This window comes from Phodopus roborovskii, unplaced genomic scaffold (genome assembly GCF_943737965.1).
Source record: "Phodopus roborovskii unplaced genomic scaffold, PHOROB, whole genome shotgun sequence".
Lineage (NCBI taxonomy): Eukaryota > Metazoa > Chordata > Mammalia > Rodentia > Cricetidae > Phodopus > Phodopus roborovskii.
The window spans coordinates 12,092,630-12,106,660 of record NW_026126470.1 but is presented as its reverse complement, the minus strand read 5'-3'; positions in this window follow the sequence as shown (position 1 = coordinate 12,106,660).

The following is a 14,031-nucleotide window of genomic DNA, read 5'->3' as shown; positions in this document are numbered from 1 at the left end:
ACACTCATACCAGGGCCACCAAGGAAAGATTTGCCATCACTCTAGAGCCTAGCAAGTATGGGTAAAGATTTCTGATTAAAACAATATTGTAATATAAACTGAGTCGGAAACCACTTGGATGCACATCATTCTCTCCACTTCTTTCATTAAAGAGATCAGTGTAAATTGAATGAAACCTATATGTCTTTTTCATATTTATTAAACATTCTGGCCAATTGTTAAATAGCCAAATTATAAGATAAGAGTTCTGTAAATACTGATTTCCAAAATGGCATTAGCCCTAGCTCTTATACCATCCTGGGAGTGGGTTTATGGTGGCATAGACATATTGTAAGGCAGGACTCTTTATAAGCTGATAGAGGTTTCTTCATGTACATTCCTCTGTTTCACTTACAGTTGTAAGACTCCTATAGAGGACAGTGGCAACAAGAATTTCTCAGAAGTATAGGAAACTTATAATTCTGAAGCAACTTTTCCTAGTGGAAATGAAAACTGATTGAAATACTTTGGAGTATATTCCATGTGTTTTTCAGAAGATTGTACCTGAAGCAAAATCCCATTGTGCTGACCTCAGTGACTGCTCCCATATAAGGCTTTTTTTTTCTTTCTTTCTCAGTATTGCTTTTTATTATCCAATTCCTGGTTACTATCTTGAGTAATGAAGTACTGAAACACAGGCCTTTGATTCAATCTATCTATTGATTGATTAGCAAGGTTAATAGTCATTAATAGCACTAACTCTTCACAGAATACACAAATTATTCTAGAACTGTTTCATTCACTGATAAGACTGTAAGAAAGCCTCTTACTGGTGAAGACTTAAAGGTCATGAAAATTTCTGACTCAGATATTAAGACTCACTCTGAAGTCGACTGCAATAGAGTACAGGTGGAAGGTTATCTGAGAGTTATATATCTGAGTAGGTAATGTTTATCTAGCTCCTAACAATTTCTTAACTTTATCAGTATTTTGCTAATAATTAATTTTGTAACTTCTTTAGGAAGCCATGAAGAATGAAAGAAATGACCAGTTCAACCAAATGTTAACTTGGGGGAATGCCTAGAAAACCATGAGATCTAAGTGACAGTGATTAAAAAAATATCTATACGTCACTGTTCTTTGACAATCTGAAACATATCAGCTCACTAACAGATGCAAAAGTATTGCTAATTTGATGTAAATATACATATGAGTTATGAGTTATAAATGGCATGCCTGGTTAGTTTTATTCACACTGAAATTACAGGGTCCTTAAAGATTTAATAAATAATAATAATAATAAAACATGGATATAACCACAAAAGAATACAAAAGACTCCTCTTTATAAATGCCTGCTGGAGATCATTCACTCTGCAAGAATATAAATAACTGGTACACCAGTGATTCTTTACAGAAATTATCAAAAGGTCCATACTTCTATTACATTTGCCATCGGTCCTTTAAAAGAGAAAAATTATAGAAGTGACGAAAGTATACATCAGTTAAGCAGCTTGAGGTGTCCCTAACCAATACTGACATCAGTACTGATTCTTGTCAATGTCCAATTTGTCATCAACAGAAATCAGGAATATGACACTCTTGCTTCATGTTAAATAAGCAAATAAAGCATACACAATAAAATATGAGAGGATCCATGTTATAAAGAAGATAAATGGGACTATGAAGGTAAGAGAGAATATGTCTTCTAAAGTGTGAGTAAGGATAGTGTGATTGTAGTACAGAAATAAAACAGCAAAAGAATCAAGGTATATGGATATCAGAGAAATAACATCTTAGGTTATGAAAATTATATGAATTTTCTTGGACAAATATTACTTAGAGTATATCCAGGAGACAAGTGTGGGTATAGTGTTGGAATGAGGAGGGGACTTTGTAACTTCCAAAACATCATGAAAGAAATAATGCTAAGTCAATTTACAAAATGTTGATTTCTTGAATATTTTATAATATAAAAATTGTATGACTGTAAAATGTAAAAGGGAAATTGTTAACCTAAATAACAATTTAGAAGATGTTTTCTTGAGTAATATCTTTCCCATGCACTAATATTGCTACACAGTGAGCACATAAAATCTAAAACCTGAAATACAAGATCCAAAATGTTAACAAACCTAGGCAAAATAAGTTGATATTTTCCTAACTGACACTAGATTAAAAATGCAGAGTTGAACTACTGTGTAAACCTATACACCAGTATGTTGTATATGAAGCCTCTATTTAAACTTACATCTCATCTCTAATATCGCGAGCTATGTATGTATCAACATGAGAAAATTGAAAAATAAAATAAAATCAGATACTTCTGGAACTAGTGTTTTCAATTGTAGATAAGGCATATTCAACCTGCAACAGGTGTTCAAATTTTCTGTGATAAGATCAAAGAGAGACATGAACATGGCTTAGACTAGGTCATTACAGGAATAATGATAAAAGAAAGTACCTAGAGGCCTACACATATCCACATATTTATTTGTAAATGTATTGAATAAATTAAAAAGAACATTTGAAAAGACAGGTTTGGAAGTCAATTTTAATTCTCAAATATCTTGATAATGTATCAAAGATATTCAACAGAGAAATGAAGGATAAATGTTTGAATTTTACCCTCATATATTTTATTAACTTTTTATTTACTACTCACAGTAATTCATAAAGAAAAACTATAAAGAATAAGACTCATTTATAGGAAAGGACAATGTGTTTATAATAGACCCAATATTATATACCTTTGGTAGATTGCTTTTATATCACCATTTCAAAATATATACCTCCAATGAGCCTGTGCCAAGACACAGTGTCTTGATGTTTAAGATGTCACAATTGAGCCAAGATTCATTTACACATGGAAATGTTGTCTTTAGCTTCTACACAAAAGTTTCCTTCAAGTTGTTTTTGTTATTAAATACCAACCATTTTATGTTCTTTTACTGTCAACATTGGTAGCCCCTTTGCACTGGATTTATTGATAATTAAATTCCCTTGTGGCCTCAAGTCTATACAGATAAGACACCAAAGAAACAAATCCCCACTTATCATAGAGTGCCTGGTGGCTCTCCTTTGATGGAATTAGTTTTCTTCTACTGTGACCTAAAAAGTTCTGTCTTATAAAACCTCTTCGAGAAATCTTCCATGCAGCCTCTCCCTTGTGTCTTCTTCTGTGCAGCTGCCACATGTATGTTTTCTATCATTCCCAGGTTTAGCAGATGGAGAAATTAAAAAATAATGAATTCTGGGAGTTTAACTGATCATGGTAATGAAGTTTCACATAAATGCGCCTTGCACCAAAATACAATATGCTTAGTTTGCACAATGGAAGCACAGTGAACCTCAGAAGAGGAAGCTATTGTCTCTTCTATGTATATAAGTGGTGAATAACACTATCTTCTTTTCTCTATCTTTTTTCTCTTTGCCAATTGGAATTGGCTAATGTATGTTTATTAATAAATAATTGATAATGTGAAAACATCATTCATAATAATTATTAAAGAGTGTACATACATGATTGTACCTAATATTTACAGAAAAAATACTTAAATTCTATTAGTGATATCAGCAGCTTTGTTTTCAATGTTTCAAAGAAAAATTAGACTTAAATATTAAAGTTAATATTCAATTTATACATAATAAACACAATATTCAAGAAGATGAAGTGGCCTGTCCAAGCACAGATGGCTAATTATCTGGAGGGTGGGGACTAAAACTCAAGTCCCTTAGCTATCAATTCAACATGTTTCTTCTAAGGTGTTACAGATACTAACTGATTCAGATTTTCAAAGATTTCCCAAATAAAGGTTTGTCTTTCAAAATGTACAATTTTGTATATATAATTCGTAGCAAAACACCTACAATTTACTACTAGGAAAATACATATCATGTAGCATATATGTATGTTCTGTTAGGTATGAAGAAAACATGTCTTCTAATAATAAACTTAAACTTTAATCTGTAAGAGCTGATAAAGCGTTTAATGTCTATATCCTTCTTCAGGCTAATGCTGGAAAACATCATCTTTCCTCAAACTTCATTGATGTGAATTATTGTCCAGATGGGTAATGATTATTCACTAGAACTACCCTCTTAAATAAGGTGTCTCTCTGGATAAAGCATAAATATTAATAAGGACATCAGGAATCAGTACCAAAATCTGAGGAATATGAAGGTTCTATATCAATTGATTGGAGCTAGTCTAAGGGGAAGTAGAAATGTATAGGCTGTGATGAATCACCCTAATAATCAAGCATGAAATAAGATAACAAACCTCTGGAATCTAATAAACAGGATTTGCTATGGACAGAAATGCTACTGAAGATAATGAATAAAATGGAAATATTTTCTTAAGAAGTGAAGTATAGAAATATTCCAAATACATATTTTGTATAAAACTATAACAATCAAAAACTAAAAATAAAAACTGAATATTAAAATCTATTCATGACTCACACAAAAGTAAAGCTTTTCTGTCCATGTGTGGATTTGACCTATCTATGTCTCTAATTTAAAAGAGGCAAGTTCATTACACACTTCTATATGATTAAAGGATGGTACAAAACCAGAAATGAAGACCTTTAAATATTCTGTAAAGCCACAACTCAGGTTGCCTTAATGAAGGAGGCCAGGTTGGTCCTAAGGACCCCAGGTAAAAGATCATCTACTGCCCCTTAACAGTCACCAAGGCCCATCCAACAACCCCAGACTGCACCCCCTCTCTGTGCTCCATGTTCTGGGACCACAACATTGGCAGAATACTTCTATTTTTCCAGAGCCCAGGCCAGATCTGCCACCAAAAGTTAGACACAGCCCAATGACTGTGAATACTCCTTAGAGTCTCTGCAATATCCCCCAACAACATTCCCTCCTTAGGGCTCCATAACCTCAAGACTACAACCTCAACAGCAAACTTCTGATGTACTGCCAGAACCCAAACTGGTACCTAGAACTCCAGGGCCACATTGGTATTTGAAACCACAGAAGCAATGTTTGCACTCCAAAACCCAGGTGTCTTACAGGCCTGGAGACGCACTACTGGAGCTGGAAAAACTTTCACTAATCAACAAGACCCTTGGCCACTTAAACCAGAATACAAAAGAGGAAATAGAATCTAAGGAGCAAAATGCACATCTAACAAAAGCGAACTCAGGTATCAACACTTACATCTATAACTACCCTATACCAGATGCCTAAACTCCAGTGTAAGATGAAAATCAATACCACTAAGGGGTATTTCTATGGTGAACTAGAAACTAGTGAAAAGGAAACTCCCAGAAGTCTATGAGGATGACCTATAGCTAAGACTTCTAAGAAAATGGGATACAGAGCCTGAACTGGCCATTTCCTGTAACCAGGCAAGACTTGTAGTGGAGGCATTGGGATCCCACCTAAGCCACATAACTTTTGACCTACAATTTTCCCTACCAAGAGGTTACACTGGAATAAAGGTGGTACAGAAATTATGAGAGTGGCAATCCCATGACTGGTCCAAGTTGATACCCACACAATGAGAGCAAGTTCACTTCTGACATATTCTGGAGCACCATAGACCTAGGTTAGGAAAAAAAAACATGATGGGAAAAAAGTCAATGAAATAAATCCTAATGATATTCTGCTATCCTCATAAATTGGTGCCTAGCCCAACTGTCATCAGACAGGCTTCATTTAGCAACTGATGGAAATAGACTCAGAGACCCATAGCCAAACATTAGGAAGACCTCATGGAATCCTGTGGAAGAAGGGAAGAAAGGATTATAGGGGACAGAGGAGCTAAGGATATCACAAGAAAACTCACATATTCAACAAACTTGGGCTCATAAGTTCTCACAGATATTGGATTCACAACCAGAGAACTTGCATGGGACTGATGTAGGCCCTCTGTACATGGCAACATTGTGTAACTGGTCTTATGAAAATCCTAACAGTGGAATCAGGGGTTGTCTCTTACTCTGTTACCAGTTTGGGGCACTCTTTCCTTCTACTAGATTTCCTCGTCCAGCCGTAAGTAAGGAGAGGAGGTTCCTTGTCCTTACAGCAATGTGATATGTCATGCCATGGCTAGTTGACATCAATTCTTGTGTGCCCTTTTCTGAATAGAAAGAAGGAGGAGTGGATGGGGTGGGAAAAGGAGGTTTGGGGTGGGGTAGGGGGGAATGGATGGAGAGTACAGAGGGATAAGTATGATTGCGCTGAGAATAATTAATAAGTTAATAAAAATCTTTTCTGTGAACACATCATGTCACATTTTCCTTTATTACTTCAGGGGCATTATTTCTGTTTCTCGGGAAATGTGTTATTATGGCAGGTTTACCCGTATTCTTAGAAGAGTCCAACATTGCAAATAAACTTACTATCTGATATCTGAACAATTGCATAAATGGCATTTTAACAAAAAAAAAAAATGGAGTGTGTGGATTCAGATTGGAGGGTGTTTGGGGAGGATATGGGGTGTTGGGGGAAGGGAAACTTTATTCAGAATATATTGTATGAAAAAAAAATGTACTAAATAGAAGCATAGTTAAAAGAAAAAAGGAAAATATTTTAAAAAACTAACAAAACTTCACAAGTTTTATATCATACTTTTAATTTCTTCTGCAGAAACTTAAAAATTATTTTGGTTTCCCTAGTATTCAGCGTTAGGGAGTTCTGCTAGTGCTTCAGTGGACAAACAGTGTTAGTGTTGTACAGTGATGCCTGATGGTTTGTGTGAGGTCTTCAGGTTTGCAAGAGCATATGCTATCCTCAGGAGATCATTACACACATCACTCTTTACTTCCATTGTGTGGTGATAGAAAGCAATGTTTTAGCTGATCCTGAGGGCTGGAGAGATGGCTTGTGTGAAAAACTTGATATGGAAATATAACAGCTTAAGTTTGGGTCCTTGGCATACATATAAAACACCACTCATGGCGGCACACAACTCTTAACCACAGAGTTAGGCAAAGACCCTGTGTCAAAAATATAGTTGAGAAATACTTCTACCTCTAACAAACACACATATGTGTACACATCCAGAAACACGTACCACACACAAACATATACACATGTGTACTATAAACACATGAAAAAATCTCTATATCTGTATATGTTTAATTATTCATTTTAAATTTTTTAAAGAGTAGTATATATGATGTTATAATTGTCGTTGCTGACAATTATATAAGAATATATGTGTTCATCAATACATATGTGTATTAAATGCTATTTAAAATGAAACTATAGTCTCATAAAAGTATAACTCTTAAAAAAGAATACGCATTAGCTATAAGCCATTAATTGCCACAGAGATTGCATATAGAAAAAAGAAAACTTGAAGTTAACTGGTCAATTATGACCTTGGGGCTAGAAAAGGGAAACTTCCATGACTCTAATCATTGACTAATGGGTTGGAGTCCTTTGTGGTCTACAGATCACAGCTCCAAAGAACTGAAACACAAGCAATCTGGAGAATAAATACATAGTTTTAATGATATTAGTAAGAGATAATCCACTGGCTAAAATTCTCAAAAGCTGTACCTTTTGCCTGGTCATGAGGGCTTTTCCGGGAAGTCTGGGATTCTCAGAAGGCATGGTACTTATGCTTAGGAGAGGACTCAGAACTGGGGAGATGCTAACCACTTCCATCCACTCTTCCTTGATTCATTTGGACCATCTCTCTTCTGGGCACATTTGTAACACCTAATAAACTCTGAGTCAGACAGTTTTAAATGTGAAGGGTGCTGACATCTGTGTTGAAGCATCACTTCCCCTGCTACCAAAACAGCTGGCATGGTATCCCTTGCTGCAGGAACTGGTGATCATAACACTATGTCTGCCTTGTGCTTACAATGTCCCATGGTGTTGCTTGAGCTTATACTCATCTGTTAATTATAGACTTTAAAAACTCAGACACAAACCTATGGGGAGACAGGGAAAGGAACTTGGGAATACTTAGTTTTAATTTAGATCTTTACTGCTATCTTACAATGATGTCTTTGAACCATTTTTTTTTGGTGACATTACTGTTCTTAATTTGCCTTTCCTTTAACATACCCAGTGAAATCTTAATCTTAGATATCAGGTTTGTTTTTAATAAGAATTATTACTTTTTGGTGATCATAATATGATTACAAAATATGTCTTTTCACTTTCTTCAGTCCAAACTCACAAAAAAGCCCTCTTTTTAAATAAATGGACTTTTTAAAAATCAGTTTTATCATATGCATATGTGGTTCTGTATATCATTAAGTATAACCTTCTGAGTATGTGTATTGTAATATCAAATAAGAAAACACTCTATTAAGAAGTACATTGCTCAACTTCAATTCTTATAATGAATCTCAAGAGTAATCAAGTGTTTGTATTTATTTTTAAATGTGCTATTTTCTTATTTGTTTTGCCAACTCTTTAGAATTACTTATCTTTTGTATTACATACTTGGAATTCTCATTTTTTCCACTAACTTATTAGTTGATTCTTATGTGCTATGAGAATAAATTGGTTTAATTTAATTTATTAAATTTAAATAAGTTAAAGTTTATTCCACCTCATTTTAAACGTTCACGTACCAGAATCTCATTTAGTTTCTTATGTGTTCTAGGGGAGAAAGGCACAGAATTACTAAGGTACAATATTGAGAATCTACTCTTTAGAGTTCAATTTAGGGGAATAAAAAAAATTAAAATTGCAATTGAAAAAGAAATGTAAACCACAAAGCAGTAATTACTAAACAAGTAACACAGACATTTAGAATACTTCACCTGAGATGAAAGTTCTCTCACATCTTTATCTTATCTTTATAAGTTGATCATAAGGTTTTATATTATCCTAAATTCAAAATTGCTGCCTTTGCTACCTTCTAGTGGAACATGATTATATTTAAATTACTGAAATATAATTTAAATAACTATGGGAATAAAAAGGTATAAAATTAAGTATATTATATACATATATTCACAAATTAAGTAAACAATTTTGTGTGGTAAAAGTTAATCAGAACTGAAATGTATATATACAAAAGTAAAATATTGTTGATCCTTAAAGACGAGGGCTTACTCTCTAGAAGGAAACTTCCCAGTCAATAGCATCTTGATTTCTCTAAGATCTATGAGGGAAATATGTGGTGTCTTCAATGATAGGATCATAACTTCATGTCCTGGAAGGCACCTCGAACAGTGGCAGTGGTTTACATTATTTGTGGTGGAAGGTATGTTTGGACCTCCTGACCAAATACTTGAGTCTTTCTATCCATTTCCAAAGCTAATTTTCTGGCTTCTCACAATGGATATTTCTTCCTTCCTGGCTTATACAGTCACTGGAAATTACTGAACCAAGCCTTAAAAGGCAGATCTAGGATCTACATATAATTGATAGCATGATACATTTACTTTGTGTTTCCAGAATCTGGGTTACTTCATCTAGTATAATATTTTCCAGTTACATTTTGTACAAGCAAATCTCATTTTTCCTGAGAAGTGAGTAGAATTCCACTGTGTGTACACTGTACCAGATTTTTGTTATCTAGTCATCAGCTGATAGGTATCTCAGCTGCTTCTAAATGGCTATTATGATAATAGAAGCAACGACCATGCTGAGCCTGAGTCAATGAACCAATTTCTCTGAGTATGATAAGTCTTTGGAATATATGCCAAAGAGATGTATGGATAGGTCGCATGATAGATCTAGTTTTAGTTTCTTTAGGGTTTTCCACACTGATTTCCATAATGGATACACCAGTTTTCCTTTTCATGATTTAAATTTTTAGTTTAGAAAATCATATTTTGCTTAATTCCCTCTCCCTCCCATTCTCCCATACCCCCCAATAACCTCCACATCCCACCCCCATCTGATTCTCAAGGAGGGTGAGGCCTTTCATGAGGGAATCATCAAAGTCTGTCACATCACTTGGGGGAGGACCTAGGCTCTTCTCAGGCTACACCAGTTTTCAGTCCCAGCAGCTAGGAATAAGTGTTCCCATTTTCCACCCACTTGTTGGTTGTTGTTTAATTAATTTTAGCACTTCTTGTTGGGATAAGATGAAAGCTCAACACAGTTTTAAATTGCATTCTTATTGATGAAGATATGTGAAGATATGTTCACTTTTTGAGGCATTTTCTTAGCTATTTTTCTTACCTCTTTTGAGAGCTCTTTGTTCAGAGGCATAGCACAGTTTTTGATTGTGCTGTTTCTTTCATGGATTCTTTGATTCTTAAGTACTTTGTACATTATAGAAATTAACACTGTATCAGATGTAGAGCTGGCATATATTTTTTTCTTTTTCTGTGGGCCCCACTTCACCCAATTTATTGTTATCTTTGTTGTACATAATCTACTTAGTATTTCTAGGAAATTATTTGAAAATAGATTTTAAATTATGGTAAATAATGAGAAATGACACACACACTCACCACTATTATTAACAGTAATCATCATATGGCTATTAGAGGAAAACCCATATGTCCAATCCAAACACCAAACTAGTTTGCAATCCATAATAAACATTGATAAAATGCAAAAGGCAGATGCTTGCTTTACAGGAGTCTATTTGCTTTGTATTTAGTAGGCATTACTTTAGTAGGCTTGCAATTGTTGTTACTAAGTACCTAGATAATCAAATTAAAAGATGAATATTTATTTCATGTTATTAATTACATCTGTAGTCTCTTGGCCATGTGATTTCTGAACTATGTCGGGAATACCTCATGGAAGATGTGACTTAAAATCTTGATCACCTCATGGCAGCCATGTACTATCCTATTGTTCAGCCTGTCCCATTGACCTAATTTCCTTTCACTAGCTCTACCTTGGAAGGTTTCCCTCATTTCCCAATAGCACTACAGGTTTCTGAACAAATGCATGAACTTTGGGGAGACTTAGGAACTCAAAAGCAGGAGTTGCAGCCTTCCTTCATGATGGCAGTCTGGAGAAGATTGCATCTCCTTCTCTTGTTCTGTTCAGAACAAGAGCTTTCTTAATTTTCTTCACCACCTGTGCATATTCACTATGTTCCCTTTTAAAAGGCCCACCCACCTCCCATCTTTCTTTCTACTTCTCTGCCTGTCTGTTCCCCATCTCTCTCTCAATATATATATTTTCTCTTCTGTTGCTCTTGTCCTGAGAAGCCAGTCTCCCCCGAACCCTACCTCCTTTTCCAATCCTCTGCTACTCCCCCCCCCCAATAAAATCCTCCACATGAGTTCTGTTGCATGGTATCTTTCTCTCTAGAGCTGCTTTTAAAAATACAACAGGGAGTCTTTGAAGTCATTCGTTTACATGGTCGGGGGTGAGGGTCAATCTGATGCATCCAGAGTAAAGGGAAAAATGGTCTCAAGCTATGTTCATTCAGACCTTATAATTAAAAATTCTTACAGTAGAGCAAATAGAGCAAAAAAAAAAAAAAAAAAAAAAAAAAAAAAAAAAAAGAAAGAAAGAAAGAAAGAAAAAAAACATAATGTAATTTTTCTACAGTCTATGTCTGATAAATTAAAGATATCATATACTCGGTTATATTGAATTTAAAATACATTATGATATAATCAACTATATTTGGCTTCCTATAGTCTCAAAAGTTAAAGTCATAAAACCTGCAAAGGTTTCAAGCTTTCACATTATAACATATGCTATAACATATTTGTTATTTGTGACTATGATCAGCCCAATACTACACATTTCAGCTGCACCAGAAAAATCTGTTCATCTTAGAGAAAAAGAAATGATACTTTATTCTGTAGGACATTGGATATTTTTACCAGAAATGATTTGTTTCTTATAGAATTTTTTTAAATAAGAAAATAACTCTGAGCCTGGTGGTGGTGCTACATTCCTTTAATCCCAACACTTGGGAAGCAGAGGCAGGCAGACCTCTGTGAGTTCAAGACTAACCTGATCTACAGAGTGAGTTCTAGGGAAGGCTCCAAAGCTATGAAAAAACCCTATCTCAAGAACAGGCATTTTGCCCTTGGGAGCTGAGAGTAGTTGGAAAAGAGGGAAAGCTAAAAAACAGGAAATTTTTATTCAGGAGAGGGAAAATGATGCTGAATTAGAAGTGTTCATTTTCCAATCATGTGTGTAATTCCAAGAAGTTCCTGGGAATGTGTTTGAAATGTTCTGTGTGCCAAATAATGTCTCTTATTGGTGAATGTGGGCTAATTTATAAATAAGTGAAACACATCAGATGAATGCTGAATATACAGTAGGAAGAAAACACACTTGGATCTCTGTTCCTCGTTGGAGCTTCAAACTCAAATCTTTCAATTGTCAGGCTGAGAAGAATGACTGTAGTTATCCTTCAGTAGTTAAACAAAATGCTTCCTTCCTGCATTGTGGTTATGTACTTTAGTGAGCAGTGGGGAGGGATAGGACACTATGGCTAAATTGCTAACTACTATTGGGAAAGTTTTCCTAGGGTAAAGGGTATAAAAATGTCAGTCAACACACACTTGTGGTGAGTCATTTCACAGTATTAAACCTGATGTGCCTGCTAGGTTTAATGTTGCATTAACTTCATTTTGCATTAACTTCAGATCCATTAGTGACTTATGGGTCCACAAATATCCTTACTTTGCCAGCATTTATTTGTAAGATTCTTCAGCTTGCACTGAATTTCCTGTGCTGCCTTCCAATAATGACATTGTTTCAGCTGTGAGAACTTATTAGAAAATATATGATGCTTGCAGTTTTGCAGAAGTCAATTCCCCCCTGTGGAATAATCTGCATTCTAATGTGACTAGAAAATCCCCATAAATTATTTCAATCTCATTTTAGACTGGGACATCTTTCATTGATTGGTAATAGCCTTAAATTACTTTTTATTGTGATCGTAATGTTTTCTTGTCAAATGGCAGGAAACAGTAAATTATAGAGTAATTTAACAGGTGGAAATATACACAAGCAAAAATTGTTAGGAACAAAGATAAACCATTAGAACAAATTGCCATCTGCACATACCTAATCAGTCCTTCCAAGTCTGCAGTGGAAGGAATCAGCTTTTTCTACACAAAGTTTAATTAATCTGGAATCCCAAACTTGTATGCAAAACAAAATGTCCACATTTGGGAAGCACAGAATCAGAAAATTAGAAAGCAAAATATATAGTGACATTTATTTGGTGAACTAATGCTTTAACTGTCTTATCAGAATCTTCTACTCAAGGCCTAATGATGAATTCTAGCTAGTCATGAACAAGTAAAGACTCCTTGACCTGAAATGAGCTCTCCTCAGCACACTCAGACATGATGTCATCACTCAATGTTAAAGTAGGTCATATACAAGAAGCTTAATTGCAAAGGGAGCATTGTAAGCACACGGCTTTCATGGAAATGGCCTAGCTCCTTAGATGGAAGACCTCAGGGAATTCTAGTGGGCTCTAATCGGAAGTGGTTTATGGAAATCAGTGTTCTTTCAAAAGAAGCCTGAGTCTGCAAAACCTCTGAGATATTTGAGTGGCGCTGTTCTCTAATCAAACATGAGAACTCTATTTCTAAACCAAAATCAGATATATTTTTAGTGCCTTTAGAAAATTCCCTGACTTTTTCCAAAGCTAGTGGCATTTTAAAGAAAATTTTATTTTTGAGATCTTTAGCAATCATTTGGAAATTGTGAGAGCCTCTAACCTGTAAACCCTTTGTGCAAGGACAGATACTTCCTGAGGTGCTGCAAACTGTTGCTCATAGAAGATAGCAAGCCACATGTTTTCACTTAAAGAAGTGCATTTATCCCAGAGGCACCAGATACACTTGATCATATGTAGGTAGGAAGTATATCAAGATGTACATTTTCCCCCAATGTAATGAAGGTGGGAAGTACATAGCCTTATGGATTTACCTTTATAAGTACCTGACCAATGTAGCTTGTGGCCATTTTCTGGGAACCCTGGAATGGACCTGACCAAAGTCCATCATCTTTGCCAGTATTTAATTAAAGCTTACTGCAAATATGGCTCAAAATTGTAATAGTGGTCTTTTTCTTTCCTAACCAGGAACAGTAATGAACCTGTCATTTAAATGCTATGATATGAAAATCAAAGCTATAACTCTACTAGAGAAATGGGAATAATTGGAATTATA